This window comes from Hemiscyllium ocellatum, unplaced genomic scaffold (genome assembly GCF_020745735.1).
Source record: "Hemiscyllium ocellatum isolate sHemOce1 unplaced genomic scaffold, sHemOce1.pat.X.cur. scaffold_1570_pat_ctg1, whole genome shotgun sequence".
Taxonomy (NCBI): Eukaryota; Metazoa; Chordata; class Chondrichthyes; order Orectolobiformes; family Hemiscylliidae; genus Hemiscyllium; species Hemiscyllium ocellatum.
The window spans coordinates 13,793-38,790 of record NW_026867813.1 but is presented as its reverse complement, the minus strand read 5'-3'; the positions used below and the strand labels follow the sequence as shown (position 1 = coordinate 38,790).

General features: G+C 45.5%; 1 long non-coding RNA gene across 2 annotated transcripts in view; it reads right to left on the bottom strand.

The window, feature by feature from the left end:
* LOC132810184 (uncharacterized) overlaps positions 1-7,899 on the bottom strand; it is a 28,320-nt gene extending 20,421 nt beyond the window's left edge. The window contains exons 1-2 of one of the 2 annotated variants that reach the window (XR_009642780.1): positions 7,797-7,899; positions 2,757-2,862 (exon numbers count right to left, since the gene is read on the bottom strand). This is a non-coding gene — a long non-coding RNA (uncharacterized LOC132810184). Of the gene's footprint in view, positions 1-2,756; positions 2,863-3,001; positions 3,080-7,796 lie in introns of those variants that run through there. The other variant, XR_009642781.1, reaches the window with a different exon arrangement.
* Between the last annotated feature and the right edge of the window lie 17,099 nt (positions 7,900-24,998).

The following is a 24,998-nucleotide window of genomic DNA, read 5'->3' as shown; positions in this document are numbered from 1 at the left end:
GGAGAAATAGTAAATATACTTGGAGTCAGAGTCCTGCAGCAGAGATAGGCCATTTGGCCCAAACTGGCCCATGCCGACCAGAATGTCCATCCACACTAACCCCATTTCCCTGCACTTGGCCCATCTGCTTCTGACCCTTTCCTATCCATGTATTTGTCCAAATGTCTTTTACCTGTTGTGTGTACCCACCTCAACCACTTCCACTGGCAGCTCATTCCATATACATACCACCCTCTGTGTAAAACAGTTGCCCCTCAGCTTCCCTTTCATTCTTTCCCCTCTAACCGTCAACTGATGCCCTCCAGTCCTTGATTCCCTGGGAAAAAGACTGAATGCATTCACCTTACCCATGCCCCTCATGATCTTATACACTTCTTGAACAGTACCCACACAGTTTCCTCTGCTCTAAACAAAACAATCCTCGCTTGTCCAACCTCTCCCTATAACTCAGACCCCTGAGCCCTGACAACATCCTTTTAAATTGTTCTGCACCTTTTACAGTTTAATAACTGAAACCTACACTGCATTCATCATATTTCCAGTCTTTCCGCACGGCGCAGGAACCAACGTGACAACGCCAATGGATTACAATCCATGATCGAGAATGAACTCCTTTACAACAATCCCGTTTTCATAGTGTTTCCCATGGTGCAGGTATCCTTGTGTCTTTCTGGTTGCATGGTTAATTAAAGACTTGTCCTTCTACAAAGCAAAGCTGTGGCTTAATTGTTCCTGGAAGATGTGCCATGATTTTTCAGACTTTCAAAAACAAAAACTCTTTCTCCACAGTCACCACACTAACATGGACTTGGCTGTACCTCAGTATTTTTTTCAGTCACACTGAGATTTGGAATATTCGCCCATGGACAGAATACACGTCTTTCCTTCCACATGCAAAGGCCAATGAATATTGAGATTGGCACGGATCAAGTAACTATCAGATCTGAACAGGAAGTTCAATTTGAATTTCTCATTCACAAATCCACCCTTTCAGTACCCTACAACTGAGAAACAACTCACCATATTAATACAGGATGGATCTTTGTAAGACAATTATAGTATTAAATTGTAGTTTCATGTTTCCCAAAGTTTTAACTCTCAGTCTAACAATTTCTTTCTTCTGTGAACTGAAATCCAAACCAATCTCCTCACTCCTTTCCTCCACACCCCGTTCTCACACTCTCTCCTCCCTTTGATTTCAGTTTCCTAGCTCTTGTCTGCGGACTAAGAACCAAATCAGAGGCATTTCACAGAAACCTGACTGGGATGAACCCTGGTTTGCAGGGATTATCTTTTAATAAAAGGCTGAAGTAGTTGGGACTCCACTCACTGGATTTGGGAACAATGAGAGGGGACCTCATTGTAACATGGAGGATTCTTAAGGAGTTCGACAGGGTCAATACTGAGAGGATGTTTCCCATCTTGAGGGAGTCTGGAACCAGATTCTGGGTCAGTCACGGAATCACGGATTCTGTTTTAGATTCGTCAATTTTAAGGCAACACCGACACGGGTCAGGGTTTGCAGTAGCAATGGAGCTGGGGTGAGGTTTAGAGATTGGAATTCCTGGTGTTTGTGATTGTGTAGATGTCTGATCAGAAGGTCACCTTGGGGTTACAGATATGACAGCAATATTGTGAAGAGTATGGTTCCCAGGGAGAGGATGGGGGCTCAGCAGTAAGGGAAAGTAATTTGTAATAGCAACTGAAGGCTATGAGTTTAACCACCACAATGTTTCATTGGAGGAAACTGCAGCCAATCGCGTAGTGGGAGTGTGATGAGCAAGTTTGATAATTGAGTCATGGAGAGGGATGATGGGGAGGGAGAGCTGGGCATTGTCAGTGTACGTGTGAAACCTACCACGGTGCTTATTGGACGATGTCACCTCCTGGCAATATATAGGTGAGATACAGGAGAGACTAAGGAGGGACACCAAATCCAAGGAATTCAGAAAGGAAAGAGAGAGTCGGGATGGAGGAGGTGTTTGCAACAACGGTGGGATCAAATATTAGTTTGTAGCAGAATGGGAGAGAAGGACATAACCAGAAAAGACAGACAGATAGAACAAGGAACTATATCTGTGATTTGGTGAGGGGGAGTGATGAGGAGGAGGCGCAGCCCAACTCCAAAAACACTATTTCTACATTAGTGACGTCACCCAACCCCACCCTAGTCTCAGCTCATTTACTGAAATACTCGTCCATCCCTGTGTTATCTCCAGACTTCGTTATAAAACACACTCTTGGCCAGCCTCCCACATTCAACGTACATGCAATCTCAAGAGTATCTAAAACCCTACTGTCCAAGTGCTCACTTGCACCAAAACTTGTTGATCCATCAACAAGCAACAATTTAAAATTCTGACCCTTGATGTAATTCCTGGCTGTGAACATCCCTGTCTCCCTGCACCACACAACCTGTGAGATCCCGACAACTCATTTCCTTTCAGACTCCCAACGATGTGTTTATTCATTGCTTCACCTGTCTGGCTGTTTCTACTGTTGCCAAGGCAACACGGTCTGGAATTCCCACCATCACCCTCTCAGACCTGCTTTCCTCCTTTAAGGTATTCCTGAAAACCTGTTTATTTGGCAATTCTTTTGATCACCTGACCTAATATCCCCATCTGTGTCAGAAGCTCTCAATAGTATTTCTGTGGAATTGTAAACATGATAAAAACAAACAAACTGTTGTTGATTTGCACATACATTGTCAACTCTTCACTGTCGCTGAGTGAATAATCTATAACAGCACTTACCCAACCACATTGTGGGAGCACCTTCACCACACGAACTGCAGCTGTACAGGAAGTCAAACATCACCTTCTCCACAGGCAATGGGGCTTTGGCACTGATCACTGGTATCTGTGGAGAGAGAAACACACAGTTGATATTTCAGGGAGTGTAAAATGCATAATAGGGAGGGAAAATGGTACAGAATTTGGATTTTCAAATTTGTGTTGTACAATGTACACTAAGTTCTGTAAAACCTCTCATTCCATACCGTGAAAATTTCCTTCCCTTCCTGGTCAATATGACTTTCCTTTCCCCTGCCCTGCACCTTCATTCATTTCCAATGCCTTGGTCACAACAACACTGTGCTGTCAGTGAAGTTTATCACGTGGTAAAGTATCGTCCCGCCCCTCATTCACTCCGATTGGTTGAAGGAACAACTAGCACCTCTAGCCCCCGTTCCCCCACTGACATCAATAATCCGAGGCCCATTGTGGGCTGGAGCATGCTCAGTGCGTCCTGCTTTTGCTGCTGTTCATCAGGTGTGAGAGAGAGAGAGAGAGGGCTCATCCCTGTTTCTCCTGATGTCAGACAGTAACAACAACTACCTGCATTGTATGGAGCCTTTCACATTGACAAATCTCCTAAAATGCTTCACGGATGATGGAAACGTTGATTAAAGAGAACGATTTTTAGATACATCTTTAAGGCAGAGAGAGGGGGTTCGGGAGGATATTCCAAAGGTTTGTGTCCTCAGCAGCTCCAATCGTGGAGTGATATAGGTGGACAACAGCTTACAACGGAGACAGTTAGTGGTTAACAACCTCATGTCGTAGCCCCCTACCCCACACACCAGGCCTTGTTCTAACAGCCTGCCATTACACACTACCTATGGTTAGCCACTAACAATCTCCACGAACAGCTAGTCACCCTCCCCCAGCCAGATCATTATCCTTTATCCAACTGTCCTTCTCACTCTATCCACACCTATCCTTTACTCCTTTTATCCTCTCCCCACACTATCTTCTGCAAATAAACTGACTTTTTTTTCTCAGTAACATCAGTTCTGTGGAAGGATCATCGGATCTTAAACTTTAACTCTGATTTCTCTTCACAGATGCTGCCAGATCTTTTCCAGAACCTCCTGGTTGTTGTTTTTAATTTACATCTTTCACAGTTCTTTTGGTTTTAATTTACCGGGAGTTTGTAATTCATGTCCTACAGCCTCTGTCCCAGACTCTGCTGTCTCTCCCACCCCCACCCAGTGACACTGCACCTGCACAGCTCATGGACAGGTGTCGTATTGCTGGCCACACCCCTCATTCACTCCCATTGGCTGCAGGACCACACAGACTCTCCTCCCATTGGTCTGGAGCTGCCGTCAATCAGCCGGGCACAATTGTCATGAGAGTGGAGGGCTAATCCCTCTCCCTGCCCTGGGATGAGCTTCATCATTCGCAGTGAATGGGGCAGTATCACAGAGCACAGGGCCTGGGGGCTATTCAGCCCATTGGGGTTGTACTCTTCCCCCTCTGGAGATGCTGCAAATCTGTCCCAAGTCCCCTCCCATGTGCCCATATCCCCCAAATCTTTCCTTAAAAAGTAAAATTCCAAGTCTTTTCGAGAATGCCTGCTGAATCTGTGTTGTTCAGACTGTTCCAGATGCTTAGAACTTACTGAGTAAAATAGTGTTCACATTTTCACCTTGTATTATTTGCCAATTACTTGAAAGTAGTTACTAAAAATTGTGACAGTGTTAACAATTCCTCTCTCTCTGCAAATTCAAAACTTTGGAATCAAATCTGCACCAGATCGAAATCACTGCTTCACCTTCTCAGCTCCAAGGTTAATTATTTGTGCTTCAGCGAGCTCTCCACAAAAGACAGGAATGCATCTTAATTTATTAACATCAAAGAAACAGACCTTCGTTCCAATTCGTCCGTGCCAACAAGGAATCCTAAACTAATGGATTCCCATTTACCATCTATTGGCCTGCATCCATCAAAACCCTTCCTATTCGTGTACCCAATTGGAAGCCTATTAAATGTTGTGATTTTATCAGCCTCCACTATTTCATCTGGTAGCTCCTCCCATACACACACCACACTCAGCTTGAAAACGTTGCCAGTTAGATCCCTTTTAAAGCTTTGCCCTCTCAACTTAAAACCATGTGCTCTAGTTTTGGACCCACCTAACCTGAGGAAATAGGACCCCAGCTGCTCACCTTTTCCACACCCCTCGTGAAAATCTTCGAGTTTAACCTACTGCGAATCCTCTTGCAAGGATGCCTTCCTTGAAGAAGCTCTCTTCCTCCCTCTACAAGGATTTCAGTGAGTCTCTCTCTCACTGCACCCCCCCCCCGCCCCCCCGCCCCCCCAGCCACGTTCTCAAACAGACTCGTTACCACAGCCACATCTCCTTCCTCAACACCTGCCTACCTCCTTCCACCTATCCCACCTCCATCGCCCCTCCCCCAAGTCCCTCTTCCCTACCTTTTATCTTAGCCTGCTTGGCAAACTCTCTCCCATTCCTGAAGAAGGGCTTATGCTCGAAACGTCGAATTTCCTGTTCCTGAGATGCTGCCTGACCTGCTGTGCTTTAACCAGCAACGCATTTTCAGCTGTGATCTCCAGCATCTGCAGACCTCATTTTTCACCCTCTAGTTCTGGACCCACCGAACTTGGGAAGAAGTCCCTGACTGCTCACCTTATCCTTGCCCTTCATGATTTTATAAGATCACCTCTCAGCCTCCAACTCTCCAGGGAAAATAGTCCCAGCCTATTCAGCCTTTCCCAATAGCTCAAACCGTCCAACCCTGGCAAAGTCCTTGCAAACGTTTTCTTAACCCTTTCAAGTTTCTCAATATTATTCCAAGAACAGGGAGATTGGAACTGAAAACAGAATTCCAGAAGGGCCTTAATCAGTGCCCTGTCCAGCCACAATATGACGTCACAACAGCTGCATTCAATGCAATGACCAATAAGGGGGAGCGTACCAAACGCTGCATTCACTACCCCGCCTCCCTGTGACTCTACTTTCAGGGAACTATGAACCTGCATTCCAAGGTCCCTTTGTTCAGCAACGCTCCCCAGAATGTTACCATTAAGTGTATAAGTCCTGCCCAGATTTGCCTTTCCAAAATACAACAGCTCACATTTATCTAAATTTAACTCCGTCTGCCATTCCTTGCTCCAATGATCAAGATCCTGTTGTATTCTGAACTAACCTTCTTCACTGTCCACTACACCTCCAATTTTGGTGTCTTCTGTAAACCTACTGACCATACCTCATATATTCACATCCAAGTCATTTATTTAAGGGCCCAATATACATCCTTGAAGCACATTACTGCTCCCAGGCCTCCAGTACACAAAGCAACCCTCCGTCATTCTCTGTCTCCTACCTTCAAGGTACTTTTGTAATGGTTACTCCCCCTGCATTCCGTGTGATCGAACCCTGCTAACCAGTCTGCTTTGTGGAACCTTGTTGAATGTCCAAATAAACAACATTCACCGCCTGGCTTCATCAATTTTCTTTGTCACTTCAAAACACTCACTCAAGTTAGTGAGACACAATTGTGCATGTACAAAGCCACATTGACTCTCACTGATCATTCCTTACCTTTCTAAGTAGATGGATATCTGTCCCTCAGAATCCCTTCCAACAACTTGCCTGCCACTGACTTCAGGCTCACTGTTCTCTTGTTCCATGGCCTCTCCTTACCACCTTTTTAAAATAATGGCACCTCACCTGTTGCTAACAACGATACAAATACCTCAGGAGAGACCCAACAATCACTTCCCTAGATTTCCAGGAAGTTGCAGGATACACCTGATCAGGTTCCAGGGCTTTATCCACCTTGATGTGATTTAAGACATCCAGTACCACCTCCTCTGTAACATGGACACTTTTCAAGTTATCACTGTTTATTTCTCCAATCTCTCGAGCTTCCATATACTTCTCCAGTAAAAATGATGTGAAATATTTGCATATATTTCACACCCCCTGTGGTTCCATAGGCAGCCATGTTGACCTTTAAGGGGTCATATTGTCTGGTCCAGTTAATCTTTTGTCTGTGATATATTTGTTTCATCTCTTTGGATTCTATTCCAGGACATCCCAGAAAGGCCTACTTCACGGACCATAGATTTTCTTCCGACTTTTTGAACAATGCCCTCCAACATATACCCTCCACTTCCCGCACCTCCGCCTTTACCCCACCCCGCCAGCCACAATAAAGAATATAACCCTGCGATCTTCACCTTCCACCCCACTACTCTCCAGATATAGCACATTAACCTCTTATTTCTGCTACCTAAAGTCAGACCCCACCATAGACATATTTCCCTCCCCACCTCTATCTGTGTTCCGCAGAGACCATTCCCTCTGCGACTCCCTTCTTGGGTCCACACCCTCTCACCAACTCATGCTCCACACCTTTGACCTTCCCTTACCGCCACGGGAAATGTAAAACGTTCAGCCACACCTCCCTGAGCTCTGTCCAGGACCTCAAAACGATCTTTTCACATCAGGCAGAGATTTGCCTGCACATCCCAAAACCTCATATACTGCATCTGGACACTATGGGAAATTTAACATGGTTCATCCAACTAACCTACACATCTTTGGACTGCGGGAGCAAACTGGAACACCCGAAGGAAACCCTCACAGACACTGGGGAGAATGTGCCAACACATACAGTCGCCCGAGGCTGGAATCAAACCCAGGTCCCTGGAGCTGAGGAAGCAGCACTAACCACTGAGCCACAATACTGTGGGGTCTTTAGTGCTGATGTGCTGCCCCACTGATACCTCAGTCACTCACCCTGCCTCATTTCCTAAGAGGCAGCGATGATGGAGTGAAATTATCGCTAGACAGTTAATCCAGAGACCCAGATAACGTTCTGGGGACCCGGGTTTGAATCCCATCACGGCAGATTTGGGAACGTGAATTCAATAAATATCTGGAAAAAATAATCGAGTGACGACAAGGAATCCATTGTCAATTGTTGGAAAAACCCATGTGGTTCACTCATGACCTTTAGGGAAGGAAAATGCCATCCTTACCTGGTCTGGTCTGCATGGGACTCCAGACCTAGAGCAACGTGGTTGACTCTTAACTGCCCTCTGGGTAAACGCAGCAAGAAATGCTGGCCGAGCCAGTGACAGCCTCATCCTGTGAATGAATAAAGAAAACAGGTCAGGTTTTGTTCCTTCTCTAGTAGGTACATCCTACAAACTCAATCAGAAATGTTCTCGTATACACTGAACAAATGCATTTCCATCCAAGCCCTTAACACTACAGCACTCCGAGGCCATGTTGGTAAAGTTAAAACCCTTTATCATTGCAACCATATTATTCTTACAGATAACTGAGGTCTCCCGGTAAAATTGTGTCTCAATTCCCTGCTGACTATTGGGAGAGAGTCTATAATACAATCCCAGTAAGATGGTCATCCCTTTCTTATTTCTCAGTACCACCCAAATAACTTGCCTGGATGTACTCCCAGGAATATCCTCCCGAAGCCCAGCTATAATGTTATCTCTAATCAAAAACACCTCTCCCCCTGCTCTGTTGCCCCCTTTCTATCCTTGCTATAGCATCTATACCCTGGAACATTAAGCTGCTAGTCCTACCCATCCCTGAGTGCTGCCTCTGTAATTGCTGTAATATCCCAGTGCTATGTTCAAAACCATACCCTGAGCCCACCTGCCTGACCTGTCAGGTCTCTTGCACTGAAATAAATGCAGTGCAACTGGTCCGTCCCACCCCATTCTGGGACTTGCTCTTGCCTGCCTTGACAGTCTGACCGGTGAACAGTACCAGCCTCAGACTCACCTCTTTTCTCACTATCTCTTTAGGATTACCCCGACTCCCTCACTAGTTTAATGCCTCCCGAGTGGCACTAGCAAATCTCCCTGCTCCTCAGGACCCCATGCTTTCCCCTTCCTATGCCATTGGTACCAATGTACAATGTCCTCCCACTGGTTATTTTCCCTTTGCAGAATATTCTGCTCCCTCTGAGAGACATCCTTTACACTGGCACCAGGGAGGCATCACCCCATTCTGATGTCTCACGGTCAGCAGCAGAAATGGCAGACTGTGCCCCTGACTAGAGAGTCCCCTATCACCATCGATCATGTGGAACTTGATATAACTCACATTATGTTAGAAGCCAGTCTCAGTACCAGTAACTTGGCTGTCAGTGCTACATTCCCCTGAAAGTCTATTCCCACCTACATTTTCCAAAACAGTATACTTGTCTGAGATGGGGATAGCCACAGGAGACTCCTGCAGTACCTACCTGCCCCTCCTAGCTTTCCTGGAGGTAACCATCTACCTGACTGTATCTGCAGTATCCTGCAATTCTCAGACTGCCACCGATCACACCCCCGGCTCCTGTCAATTCCTCACTGCCTTTAATCACTCCTCCACCAATCCATGCGTTCCAATAGGATTTGCAATCACATTTCCTGCAGACAATCATCAGGATCATTGAAACTCTCCCTAATCTCCCACATCCGACAGGAACGGCACGCCACTCTACAACAGGCCATCTCTCTGCCTTAACAACCTACAGACCAAGACAAAGGCACAGTCTTACTGCTCGAAAAATACTGCCCGAGAATAACTTAATGCTTATGTTTCATATCGTAAACATTTAATCAAGAGACCGTAAGACATTAAAAAGAACTCCTCACCTTACTCACTACTGTAGATTTAATAAAATAAAACCAACTAAGATTGATGTTTGAAGAGACTGAAACTCACTGAGCTGATCCCCAGCTCTGAGTACTTCCAAGGGTGAGGTCTCTCTGAGGGCAGCTGTGAAATGTCACTGTTTCTCTTCTCTGCCCACTACATTTCCAGAGAGGTTTTTAACTTCACAGCAAGTCAGCTCAGAGAGGTCACTGCTTGGTTTCATTCACTGGGGGTTGCCTTTGCTGCCCAGACCAGTATTTATTGGCCACCTTTACTTGTCTTGGAGAAAGTGGTGGTTAACCGCCTCCCTGAAATGCTGCAGTCCATGTACACCACAGTGATGTTAGGACAACAATCCCCCTCCGGCTTCACAACTCTCCCTGTCTCTGTAATCCCCCTCCGGCCTCACCACCCTCCCTGTCTCTGTAATCCCCCTCCGGCCTCACCACCCTCCCTGTCTCTGTAATCCCTCTCTGGCCCCACAACCCTCCCTGTCTCTGTCTCCCTGTCTCTGTAATCCCTGTAATCCCCCTCCGGCCCCACAACCCTCCCTGTCTCTGTAATCCCCCTCTGGCCCCACAACCCTCCCTGTCTCTGTAATCCCCCTCCCTCACCACCCTCCCTGTCTCTGTAATCCCCCTCCGGCCCCACAACCCTCCCTGTCTCTGTAATCCCCCTCTGGCCCCACAACCCTTCCTGTCTCTGTGATCCCCCTCCGGCTTCAGAAATTACATGTCCGTGGCATAAGATTTTTATTTCGATTCATTTTTGTTTATTAAACCCCCTCCTCCCCCAAAAAAAGTGAAATATTTCGCCCCCAAACAAATTTCTGTTGATTGACCTTTTGGAGAGGCCGACACATGGACGTTGCAGTATTTTATCTCACATTGTACACGTAGAATGATGGAACATTCTTTTAAACATTGCTAAAAAGGGAGGCAATGGCTTAATGGTATTCCTGCCAGATGATTGAAATGTGCAATGTTCCGAGGATTAGGGTTAGAATCCCAACATGGCTGATGGCAGCATCGGAATCCAATACAATCTAGAATGAAAAGGCGAGTGATGACCATGAAACTATTGTCAATTGTTAGAAAACCCATCTGGTTCACTAATGTCCTGTAGGGAAGGAAACTGTCATCCTCACCTGGTCTGGCCTACATGTGACTCCAGACCCACAGCAATGTGGTTAACTCTCAACTGCCCTCAGGAAAACTACTTTAAAAACTGTTCACAAATACTCCGCAGGTATCACTTAAAAACTGGCTGTTCCCATTGGGACCATGTGAATTTCTGAACGGCCTGAACTAAAACTGAGTTTCAGCTTCACCTTCTCCCTGTCTCCCCTCGCTCTGTTTTCATCTAACTCCAGAACACTCTCATTGAGCCAAGCAGCCCTCACAGTGCAGCCCTGTCATTGTCATTGTCTGCTCACACCTACACTGCCCTCAGCCTCCTGTACTGTTCCAATGCATCTCAATGGGAGCTCAGGGACAGCATCTCATCTTTCAATTCAGCCCTTTGTAACCCCAGAGTCAACATGGACCTCAGCAGTTTCTGAATGAACAGACAGTTGTCAGAATCTGGAACGTTCCATCTGAAAAGGTACTGGAATTTGAGTCCACAAGGACTTTTAATGGGAAGTTTGCAGGTCATTGAAAATATGAAGTTTACAGGTTAACATCATGAAGTGGGTGACTGGGTCTAAATCTGAGAGTTCTTACAAAGAGATGAGGTATTATTTGGATAAATCTGTGCTCCCTCGAAGGCCAATAATTCCTACCTCAGCTGCAGGGCCCAGAACAGAGCACACACCCAAAGGGTGATCCAACCACAAATTTGTACATCTTTCTGCTTAACAAAAATATTGGAAATATTTTCCCACAAACAGACAAAACTTTCTCCTTCCACATTTAAATGCCAATGATATTCAGATCCTGATGACTCCATTGACTGTAAAAACTTGCTTTTGAGATCCCAGCCTCAATTATTCTGATTTAATATCCTATGAAATAAATTCACAAAACAAAACTTAGTCAGTACAGGAAGAATATAAAGACATACTTTTTTCTTGGTATGTGCATGATGTGTAAATGCCTCTCTTCAAGTTACACACCCGCCCCATCCTAGGAAGGGGACATGTGCCTCACTGTACCTTACCCCCAATAAAGATGGCGGCCATATCCCAGGACCTTTCACTGCCTGAGGGCCACAGCCATTTTCCCATCTGCTGCAAACGTGGGATTAAGAGTTTCTAATTCAGACCTACGACCCGCACAGAGTGTAATTAAAACTTCCCAGTATAAAGTGACGCATTACCTCCCTGTCTCCGAGGCCACTCTCCCCTTCCCTGTTTGTGTCTCCCACATTCACCAACGGCCGAGTCACGTGGCACTGCACAGGCGGAGTTACTGGTGACGTGTAATCCCACTGGTCACGCCCCTCATTCACTCCCATTGTTTGGATGACCAGCTGCTTCCACTTGGTCCACCAGTCCCACCACCTTTTCCTATTGGTCCGAAGCTGCCATCAATCAGCTAGACCCCATTGTGAGGTCAGTAGTGGGATCCTCCCCCTGCCTGAATCAAACCCGGAAGGTGGATGGATGGTGTCAATCAGGAACAACAAGCAGGAGGTGCTGGGAAAGCTCAGCAGGTCTGGCAGCATCTGGGAACAGGAATCTGTCCAGTGGCCCTTCCTCAGAACCGATGGGAGCTGGGAAAATTAGAATCCTGACAGTGTGGAAACAGGCCATTTGGCCCTAAGGTTCCACAGCGTGCCTCCGAGGGGTATCCCACCCAGACCCATTCCCCTACCCTATTACTGTATATTTCTCCTGATTAATGCACCTCACCTACACATCCCTGAGCATTATGGGAAATTTAGCTTGGCCAATTCAACTAACCTGCAGACCTTTGTACTGCAGCAGATAGGGGTTAAAGAGTAAATAATAGGCAGGGACAGAACCCAGAGAGAGACCGGAACATTTGGAAAGATAAAGGAGTGGATTACGATCTGTCTGGGAGGGTGCATAGCTGTTAATGGAGGGGACAGGAACCTGTGTCTGGCAGTGTCTCAGTGGAGGGGGTGGAAATGGCGACTGATGATCTACATTCTGCTGCAAAAACAGACCCTGAGCTTCCAGCTGTCTGCCACTTTAACACACGAGCCTGTTCCCTGGCCAACACCTCTGTCTCATGATTACTGCAGTGTTCCAGTGAGGCCAGAACATACCAAATGGCCCTGTATTTCAAGGACTGCAATTTCCCTTCCCACGTGGTCAATACCATCCACTATATCTCCTCCACTTCTCGCACCTCTGCCTTTAAAACTGACACCACCAACTGCAACAAGGATAGAACACCCTCCCTGTCCTAAGTCCTTACCTTCCACCCAGACCATCCTCTGCCATTTCCACCACCTACAATCAGACCGCACCACCAGATTATTATTGACAGAATAAATACTGATGTGTCTGAGGGTAAGTACTGGGAGGGGAGTCTGAAACCAGTTTCTGAGTCAGTCACAGAATCAAGGGTTCTGTTTCGGATTCATCAAGTTTAAGGCAACACAGACACGGGTAAGAGGTTTCAGTAACAATGGAGCTGGGGTGAGGAGGAGACAAGGAACGTTTAAGAGATTGGAATTCCTGGTGTTTGGGATTGTGAAGATGTCTAATCAGAAGGTCAGCTTCGTGTCAGATACAACTGCAATACTGTGAAGAGTGTAGTTCTGCTGCATAGTTCCCAGTGAGAGGGAGGGGCTCAGCAGTAAGGGAAAGGAATTTGTCAGGCAGCAGGTTTAAACATTACAATATTTCATTGGAGGAAACTGCACCTAATCGAGTTGTGGGAATGTGGTAAGCAGTTTGATAACTGAGTAGCAGTGTAGTAATGGAGAGGGATGATGGGGAGGGAGAGCTGGGCATCGTCAGTGTCCATGTGAAACCCAACATGGTGCTTTTGCACAATGTCACCTCCTGGCAGTATGTACGTGAGATACAGAAGGGACCAAGGACACCAAATGCAAGGAATTCAGAAAGAAAAGGGAGAGTGGAGATGGAGCAGGATTTTGGGAGAGAAGGATAAAACCAGAAAAGACAGAACAAGGAACAATATCTGTGAATCGGTGAGGGGGACTGATGAGGAGGAGGAGGAAAGAGAGTTGGAAAGTCTATGGGTAAGTGAGATTAGGGTAACTGTTCAAGATGAGCTCTGATAAGGCTTGACATGAGACTGGAGAAAGATGCAAGTTTAGGACAAAAACCGGGAACACCACATGAGGCAATTTGACTAAGTGGGTGGGTGAGTGGGAGGGAGGGAAGCGGCAGATCAGATTATCTCAGTCTTAGTGACAGAGAAACTCCATGTGCTCCAAACTCTTGTTGTTGGAGGGAAGGATGGAGGAGACAGGATGATTGACAGTGTTTCACAAAGAAACAAAACCTGGGTCAGTGATACTTAAAATGAGGGAACAAACCTGATGTATTTAGCTTTTATGCAGAATATTAAAACAGACGACTGAATTCTGGTTCGAATCCCATCTTGGTAGACGGTGGAATCTGAGTTCAAGAAAAAATAACTGGAATTAGGAATCTCCTGATCTCCATGGAACCATCGTCAATGGCGGAAAAAATCCTGCCTACCGGACAGTGGCCCAGCCAGCTACTCACTGTACCAATCACTGCAAAGTCTCAACAAAGGAGTGAAACTGGATGGACCACTCGGCATCGAACAGGGCATTTGGAAATACTACCACAGAATCAGCCCTCTCGATGGTGCAATGTCCTCCAGACTAACATCTGGAGTTTGGTGCCAAAATGTGCAGAGCTGTCTCACAGACCAATCAAGGAACAGCCTGACATACTCATACTCATGAAATCAACCCTTACAGACAATGACCAGACACCACCATCCCCATCCCAAGTAATTGAGATTGTGGTGATGGAAAAGCACAGCAGGTCAGGCAGCAGCCGAGGAGCAGGAGAATCGAGCCTAAGTCCTTCAACAGCCTGACCTGCTGTGCTTTTCCATCACCACACTCTTGACTCTGATCTCCAGCATCTGCAGTCTTCACTTTCTCCTGAAATGTCTGAATATGTCCGGTCCCACCGGCAGGACAGACCAGGCAGAGGTGGTGGCACAGACAGGGAGGATTTGCCCTGGGAGTACTCAGCATTGACTCCGGACATCAGGAAGTCTCATGGCTCCTGCTGATTACCAGGTACGGTCGTCCCTTGGCTGATGAATCACTTCTCTTTCATATTGAACAACATTTGGAGGAAGCACTGGGGAAGTAAAATGGTGTCAAACGTACTCTGGGTACAGGATTTCAATGTCCACAATCGAGCCTAGCTCTGCAACAGAATTACTGACTGAGCTGGTCAGGTCCTAAAGGACATAGCTGCTCAAATGAGTCTGCAGCAGGTGGCGAGGGAACCAACAAGAAGGAAAAACATACTTGATCTCATTATTATGAATTGACCAGCTGCAGATACATCTGTCCATGACAGTATCGGACAGGAGACATTCCTTTTGGAGTCACAAGTCTTGCCTTAAAGCTGAGAAAACCCTCCATTGTGTTGAGTGACACTATCACCGTTCTAAATGGGACAGATTTTGAAGAGATGTAGAATCTCAAACTGGATATCTCCGAGGCACTGTGGGACATCAACAGCAGCAGAACTGTACTCCAGCACAATCTGTAATCTCATGGGTTTGTACATCCCGCACTCACCCATCACAACGGACAGGAAAGGACGGCATGACAAGAGCAGCACCAGGCATACCTAAAAATGAAGTGCCAACCTGGTGAAGCTACCAAACAGGACCATCTGCATATCAAACAGCATCAGCACCAAGCAACAGAACTAAGTGATTCTACATCCAATGGAACAGATCAGAGGTCTTCAGTTCTGCTACACCCGGTTGTGAACGGTGATGGACAATTAAACCACTCACTGGAGAAAGCATCACAGATATCCCCACCCTTACTGATGGAGGGGCCACACACATCCATGCACCAGACAAGACAACAGCATTTGCAACAATCTGCATCCAGAAGTGCAAAGTGGGATGATCCATCTCCAGTGGTTTCCAACATCACAGATGCGAGTTTTAAGCCAGTTTGATTCAGTTTGGATAACATCAAGAAATGGTTAAGTAGTGCAAAGGCTACGGGCTCTGGCAATAATACTGATGGTTTGTGCTCCAGAACTTGCCAACCACCAAGCCAAGTACCGCTCCAGCACTGGCATCAACTGACAATGTGGAACATTGCCCAGGGATGTTCAACACAAGAACACAAGGCAATCCAACCCAGACAATTACAATCTGTCAGTCCATACTCGATCAGCAGTAAAGTGATGGAAGATGCCATCAACAGGGCTACCAAACAGCAGCTGCTCAGCAACAGCCACCTGAGTGACACTCATTTTAGGCTCCACCAGGGCCACTCAGCTCCCGATTGTGTTACCGCCTGATTCACAACCTGACAAATCAGCTGAATCCCAGAGGGGAGGTGAGGGGGACAGCCCAGTCCCACTCCAACACCACTATTTCTAGCTGATTCTATCCTTGTCTCAGCTCATACACTCTCATCCACCTTGTGTCATCTCCAGACTTCATTATCCAAATACACTCCTGGTCAGCTTCCCAAATTCAATCTCCCTGTAATCTCAAGAAAAACTAAATCTCTGCCCAAGTACTCCCTCGTTCCAAAACTTGTTGATTCATCAAAACGCTGCTATTCATAATCAACAACATAGAGCCACAGAGATGTACAGCATGGAAATAGACCCTTCAATCCAACCCGTCCATGCCGACCAGATATCCCAACTCAATCTAGTCTCACCTGCCAGCATCTGGCCCACATCCCTCAATTTAAAATTCTCACCCTTGATGTAATTCCTGGCTGTGATCATCCCTAGCTCGCTGCATCACACACCCTTTGAGACCTCGACAACCCATTCTGTTTGAGACTCCCAATGATCTGTTAATTCATTACTTCATCTGTGTGGCTGCTTTTACAGTTGCCAAAGCAGCAAGGTCTGAAATTCACAGCCAAAACCTCTCAGGTCTACTTTCCTCCTTTAAGGTATTCCTCAAAACCTGCTTATTTGGCAATGCCTTTGGTCACCTGAACTAATATCATCATCTCTGGCCTTATGTCTAAAGTTCTCCAAAATATTTTTGTGTAATTATAAGCATGATAATAGAAATAAAAACTGTTGTTGATTTGGACATTATCTTCAGATCTTTACTGTTGCTGAATGAATACTATGTAATGTTTCTTACCCAACCACATTGTGGGAGCACCTTCACCACACAAACATCACCTTCTCCACAGGCAACAGGGCTTTGGCATTAATCACTGGTATCTGTGGAAGGAGAAACACAGTTGATGTTTCAAGGATTTCAGGGAATGAAAATGGTCCAGAATGTGATGGTCAGAAATGGAAGGAAAATACACATGCTTATTGGAAAAAAAGAATTTTTGACTGTCATGCAGTGTATAAGCCCTGTCCTGATTTGCTTTTCCAAACTGTAGCACCTCACATTTATCTACATTATACCTCTTCTGATCAATATCTCATTGTAATCTGAGGTAACCTTCTTCATTATCCACAATACCTCCAATTTTGTATGACCTGCAAACTCATTTACGATACCAAATCATTTAAATGAATGATGAAACAAATCCAGAAATAAACATCCATTTCTCTCAGTTAGAATGTGCTCTGTGTAAATCCTGCCCAATGACTCTGTACCAGAGAAAGGCTGCATATGCGCCTGGCTGCACATTGCCCCCTACAAAGCTGGCATCTCCGCACGTGTCCGGTGAATTCTTGTCCCGAATAAAGATGGCGGCACGCACCCATGCCTGCAGCCACACTGAGGCAATTCCCCGTTTACTGAAAACACGAGACTGGGACGTTCAAATTTGTGTTTTCCGATGTGCACATTTTGTTTGTAAAACCTCTCCACTCATACAGAATCTCTCTCACCTCCTGCTGTTCCACAGACAACCTTGATGATTTTTTTTTCCGGGTACCTATTCTCTGCCTGATTACTCGTTTGTCTTTAATGTATTTGTACAATCACTTGGGATTCTCCTTAAACCTATCTCATGTCCCCTTTTTGCCCTCCTGGTTTACCTCGAGTATACTCCTACTGCCCCTATACTCCTCTAGGAATTCACACAAACACAACTCTCTGTACGGCCATATGCCACCTTCATTTTCTTGACCAGGCCCTCAATTTCTTTCGACAGGCAGCATTCTCTACACCTCCCAGCCTTGGCCTTACCAGCAACATACTGTCTGTGTACTCTCATTGTCGCAGGCCGATGGAGGCAATGGCAGATGAAGACAGAGAAGCAATCATTCCCAGTAAAGAGGTAATGTTGGGAAAGATAACAGCCTAAAGGTAGATGGGTCTCCTGGCCCTGATGGAATGCATCCCAGGGACTAAAGGAGATGGCGGGGGTGGTGGCTCGGGGAGGGGGGGGGGGGGAGTGGAGGTGAACAATAAATAGATTCGTGATAATTCACTAAAATTTGTTGGATTCTGGGATGGTTTTGACAGACTGGAAGCTGCAAATGCAGTGCCACTATTTTTCAAAAAGGACCCGTTAGCTTAACTTCTGTAGTCGAGAAAATGCTTGAATCTCTCAAGGAAGTAGTGGTGAGATATCTGGGTAGAAGTTGTCTCATTTAGCAGACACAGCATGGATTCATGAAAGGCAGGTCACGCTTAATGGTTTTCCTGGAATTATTTGAGGATACGACGAGCGCTTTGGACAAGGCAGACTCGGTGGATGTGGTTTACCTGGATTTCAGGAAGGTATTCGGTAAGTTGCCACAAAAAGGGCTGCTGAATAAAGTAAAGATGCACAGCATTATGGGTAATGTATTATCATTGATACAGGATCGGTTAACCAACAAAACAAAAAGAATAGGGATAAACGGGTGTTTGGATTAGTGTTAGCACTACAACTGTTTGCAATTTACACAAATGTTTTGGAGTTGAGGACCAACTGTACAGTGTCAGAGTTCACATTTGATACAAAGATGAGGTAGAGCAATATCTACAGAGTGCCACTGTCAGTCTGCACAGGGATGCAGATCAGTTACGTGAGTGGGTAAGGGTCTGACAGATGGAGTTCAATGTTGGGATTTGTGAAGTCATCCATTTTGGTCGGACTAACAGCAAACTGGATGATGAAATGGTGAAAACATGCAGCAGGCTGCTGTGCAGAGGGAGCTGGGTGTCCTTGTGCATGAATCACAGGAAGCTGGTTTGCAGGTACAGCAGGTAATTAAGGCAGTGAAGGGAATATTGTCCTTCATTGCTAGAGGGATGGTTATGCTGCAGCTGGACAGGGTGCTGGGGAGGTCATACCTGGAGTACTGTGGACATAAGCAAGGATGTACTGGCACTGGAGGGGTTGCAGAGGAGGGTCACTAGTTTGAGTTGGGAGTTGAGAGGATTGGTGTATTTGGAGAGATTGAGAAAACTGGTTCTATAGTCATTGTAATTTAGAAGAATGGCAGGTTGGAGAGGAAAAAAATAAAATTATGAAGGGGGTAAGAAAGATAGAAGCAGAGAGGCTATTTCCACTGGGGGTGGGTCAAACTAGAGCATAACCTCAAAATAATGGGGAGCAGATTTAGGACTGAGTTCAGGAGAAGCTTCTTCAGCTAAAGGGTTGTGAATCTGTGGAATTCCCTGCCGAGTGCAGCATTTGACGTTATCAACTTGAATGCCTTTAAGGCAAAATGTAGATTTGTGAACAGGAAAGGAATAAAGGGTTATGGTGAGAGAGCAGGAAAGTGGAGCTGAGGCCATGAAAAGATCAGCCCTGATCTTATTGAATGGCAGAGCAGTCTTCAGGGGCCAGATGAAAGTTCTTACCTTGTACCATCAAAATTGGACTTTGTCCAATTCAGAACCTGAACGTTTAGATCTGGTATATTATTTTCTGTAACTATTTTAAACTAGTATAAATATCAGAGAATTCCAAACAGTGTGGAAGCAGGTCATTCAGCCCATCATATTAATACTGACCCTTAGAGCGTCCTAACCTACCACTGTAACATTGCATTTCCCAGGGCAACCCAACCTACACATCCCTGAACATTATGGGCAATTCAGCCTGTATAATCCACCCAACCTGCACATCTCTCAACACTGTGGGCAATTCAGCCTGGATAATCCAACCTACCCTACACATGTTTGGACTGTGGGAGGACCCAGACGAGATCCATGCAGAAAACCCCAATAAGGTGATCATCCCTTTCTTCGTTCCCAGTTCCACCTAAATAACTTCACTGGGCGTAGTCCCAGGAATATCCTCTCTAAGCAAAAACATAAGCTATCTCAAATCAAAAATGCCCCTCCAACTCCTCTCTTGTCCCGCTTTCTATTCTTCCTATTGCATCTATACCATGGAACATTAAGCTGCCAGTCCTATCCATCCCTGAGTGATGCCTCTGTAATTGTTATGTTCAAAACCATACCCTGAGCTCATCTGCCTTCCCTGTCAGGCCTCTTGCATTGAAGTAAATGCAGTGCAACTGCTCAGTCCGACTTCATTCAGCCCATCATATTAATACTGACCCTTGCCTGCCTTGACTATTTGACTTCTGAACGGTACCAGCCTCAGACATACCTCTTTTCTCACTATCTTCTTGGGTTTACACCCACTCCCTCACAGGTTTAATGCCTCCCAAGTATCACTAAAAAATCTCCGTGCTTGGATATTAGACACCTTCCAATTCAGGTAAAATCCATCCTTCTAATGCAGGTCAACTCTACTCCAGAGGGGATCACAATGATCCAAAAATGTGAATCTTTTCCCCCTGCACAGGCTCCTTAGCCATTCATCCAGCACCTCCTCCTCCTCTGTAATATGGACATTTTTCAAGATGTCACCATTTATTTCCCCACATTCTATATTGCCCGTGTACTTCTTCACAGTAAACACTGATGCAAAATACTTGTCTCCATATCTCGCCCATTGCCTGCAGCTCCACACAATGGCTGCCTTACTGATCATTGAGGGTCACCTCTCAGTCTTTGACTCTCCAGGGAAATTACCCCTAGCCTGTTCACCCTCACCCTGTAGCCCACATCCCTCAACCCTAGCAAAGTCTTTGTAAATCTTGTCTGAACTCTTTCAAGATTCACAACATTCTTTCCAGAACAGGGAATTTCGAACTTAAAACAGAATTCCTGAAATGGCTTAATCAATGTCCTTTCCAGCCACAATATGACGTCCAGGCTTCTGTACTCAATGCATTGAGCAATAAATATAAACATACCAAACACCACCTTCACTAGTCTGCCTACCTTCGACTCGACTTTCAAGGAACAATGAACCTGCACTCCATGGACTCTATGTTCAGCAACATTCACAAGGACTTTACTATTAAGTGTATAATTCCTGCCCTGATTTGCCTTTCCAAAATCCAACAGCTTACATTTGTCTAAATTGAACCCAGTCTGCCATTCCTCACCCCAATGGCCCATCTGGTCAAGATCCTGTTGCATTCTGAATCAACCTTCTTCATTGTCCATGACACCTCCAACTTTGGTGTCTTCTGTACACCTACTGACCATATCTCATATATTCACATCTAAATCATTTACTTAAGAACCCAATATCCATTCCTGCAGCACACTGCTGCTCACAGCCCTCCAGACCACAAAGCAACCCTCTTTCACCACCCTCTGCCTCCTACCTTCAAGGCAGCTTTGTATCCAAATGGCAAGTTCTCCCAACATTTCATGTTAGCTAACCTTGCTAACGAGTCTGCTTTGTGGAACATCCTTCAGTGTCAATATAGACAACGTCCACAGTCTACCTTCAAAAAACTCAATCAAGTTAGAGAGAGAGAATTTCCCAGACACAAAGCCATGTTGACTATCCCTAATCATTCCTCGTCTTTCCAAATACATGTAAATCCTGTCCCTCACAATCCCTTCCAACAACTTGCCTGCAACTGATTTCAGGCTCAGTGTTCTCTTGTTCCCTGGCCTTTCCTTACCACCTTTTTAAATAATAGCACATGTCTTCCAGCACCTCACCTGTCACCAATGACAATATAAATATCTCAGGGAGGGGAACGGTCATCATTTTCTTAGCTTTCCACAAATGTCTGGGATACACTTTAACAGGTCCCATGGATTTATCCACCTTGCTACAATTTAGGACATCCAGTACTACGTCCTCTGTAATATGGTCAGGAGCCGGGCTGCAGTGGACAGTTCATTTACAGAAAGGTTGGTGAACGTAATCATAAAATACTAAACAGAGCAAAAATACAGTCAGAGACTGAGGAAGCTACATAATGAACAAGTGGACATTAAGGAGCCCAGAGATGAATCAGAGCAGTGTTCACTTTTATAATCCCACAGTTAGAGATGTCTAGCACCGAAACAGACTCTTCAACCCAACCCGTCTATGCCAACCAGATATTCTAACCTAATCTATTCCCATTTGTCAGTACTTGGCCGGCATCCCTCTGAACCCTTCCTATTCAAATGTCTTTGAAATGTTACAATTTTTGTTGCCCTTTAGGCTCCTGTTGAATTTTCCCCTCACACACTAAACCTATATCCTCTAGTTCTGGGCTCCAACACCCCAGGGTTCCACCTTGTCTACTTACGCGATCCTTGCCCCTCACAATTATATAAACCTCTTCAACATCACACCTCAGCCTATGACACTCCAGAGAAAATGGCCCCAGCCTATTATGCCTCTCCCTGCAACTCAAATCCTCCAACCCTGGCAACATCCTTGAAAATCTATTCTCAAACCTTTCAAGTTTTAGTGCCTCCTTCTGATAAGAGGGAGACCAGAATTGCACAAAATATTCCAATAGTGGCCTAACCAATGTCCTGTCCAGCTCCTTTACTCAATGCTCTGAGCAGTAAAGGGAAGCATACCAAATGCCTTCTTCACTGTCCTATCTACCTGTGACTCTACTTTCAAGGAACTGTGAACCTGCATTCCAAGGTCTTTTTGTTCAGCAAGACTCTCCAAGATCTTACAATTCAGTTTGTGAGTCCTGCTCTGATTTGCTTTTCTAAAATGCAGCACCTCACATTTATCTAAATTAAACCCTATCTGCCACTCCCCAGCCCATTGGCCCATCTGATCAATATCCCATTGTATTCTGAGACAACCTTTATCACTGACCACAATACCAACAATTTTGGTATCATCTGCAAACTTACTAACTGTACCGCCTCTATTGACATCAAAATCATTTAAATGAATTACGAAATAAATCCGGAGAAAAAATGCATCCATTTCCCTGGGTTTGAATGGGCTGTGTGTAAATCCTGCCCCATGACTCTCGATCAGGGAGAGCTGCACATACTCCCCTCTGAACCTTGCCCCCTACAAAGATGGCGGCTGTACGTGAACAGTGAATCGTTGCCCCGAATAAAGAGGGCGGGACTTACTCGAGTGAATCGCGAGATGAGGCAGTTTCCCATTTACTGCAATAAACGAGACTAAGTTTCAAATTTGTATTTTCCGATGTGCACAAAATGTTTGCAAAACCTCTCAGCCCATACCAGCACCAATTCCCTCCGGCTTCCTGCTGTTTATTTCTTTCCTTACTGACAACTCTCTGCCCGCACATCCGCGCTGACCGCGAGGATGATCACGTGGTATAGCCAAGTCCCGCCCCTCGCTCACTGATTGGCCGGATGGCCAATTGCCCCGCCAGGTCCTCCAACTCCGCCCCTGACATCCATCATCCGGGGACTAGTGTTGCCTGGAGCATGCGCACTGCTTCGTGGTTTTGTTGCTCTGCATAAGTTACAAGAGTGAGGGACAAAGTTAAAAACACACAACCACCTGATGAAGCAGCAGCAGCAACGCTAGTGCTTCCAAATAAACCTGCTGGACTATAACCTGGTGTTCTGTGAATTTTAATTTTGTCCATCCTAATCCAACACCAGCACCTCCAAGTCACGAGTGAGGGAGGAATGCATAACATAAGAACTAGGAACAGGAGAAGGCCATCCTGCCCTTTGAGCTTGCTCTGCCATTCAATACGATCATGCCTGATCATTTCGTGGACGCAGAACCATTTACCCATGTTCTCACCGTATTCCTTAATTAATTATTTCTTTTTTTAAAAAAAAGCTACCTTACCTTTATAAAGGTTTACTGAACTAGCATCAACTAGTTCCCTGGGCAATGAATTCCATTGAGGTTAAGAAGTTCCTTCTCAATTCAGTCCTAAATTTGTTGCCTCTAATCTTGAGTTGATGCCCTCTTGTCCTGGATTCACCTGCTAGTGGAAACATCCTCTCTACTTCTATTTTATCCATTTCATTCATTATTTTATATGTTTCTATTCTTCTGAATTCCAATGAATATAATCCCAATCTACTCAGTCTCTGTTTAGCCAAAACGCTCAACTCTGGAATCAACCTATTTAACCTCCTCTACGCTCCCTCTAGTGCCAGTACATATTTTCTCAAATTGAAGTAATAATCTCTTTTAAAATGTTATTCCAACCAAACAGTATGACATTACATTTACGAACATTATATTCCACATGACTGACCATTGCCCACTCAATGTTCCTCTGCAATGTTTCACAGTCCTCGTTGTTGTGATTCTGTTCGCTGAGCTAGGAATTTGTGTTGCAGACGTTTCGTCCCCTGTCTAGGTGACATCCTCAGTGCTTGGGAACCTCCTGTGAAGCACTTCTGTGATCTTTCCTCCGGCATTTGTAGTGGATTGAATCTGCCACTTCCGGTTGTCAGTTCCAGCTGTCCATTGCAGTGGTAGATATATTGGGTCCAGATCGATGTGCTTATTGATTGAATCCGTGGATGAGTGCCATGCCTCTAGGAATTCCCCTGGCTGTTCTCTGTTTGGCTTGTCCTATAATAGTAGTGTTGTTCCAGTCGAACTCACGTTGCTTGTCATCTGCGTGTGTGGCTTCTAAGCATAGCTGGTCATGTCATTTCATGGCTAGGTGGTGTTCATGGATCTGGATCGTTAGCTTTCTTCCTGTTTGTCCTATGTAGTGTTTTGTGCAGTCCTCGCATGGGATTTTGTACACTACAATGGTTTTGCTCATGCTAGGTGTACAGGTCCTTCGTTCTGGTGAGTTGTTGTCTGAGAGTTGCTGTTTGTTTGTGTGCTGTTATGTGTCCTAGTGGTCGCAGTAGTCTGGCTGTCAGTTTGGAAATGTTCCTGATTTATGATAGTGTGGCTAGTCCTTTCTGTTGTGGCATGTACTCGTTCCATTGTCTTTCCCTTAGGCATCTGTTGATGAAATTGCACGGGTATCTGTTTTTGGCGAATACATTGTAGAGGTGTTCTTCTTCCTCTTTTTGCAGTTCTGGTGTACTGCAGTGTGTTGTGGCCCTTTTGAACAGTATCCTGATGCAACATCTTTTGTGTGCGTTGGGGTGGTTGCTTTCGTAGTTCAGGACTTGGTCTGTGTGAGTGGCTTTCCTGTATACACAACTCACCAGAACGAAGGACCCGATACCCAACATGAGCAAAACCAATGTAGTGTACAAAATTCC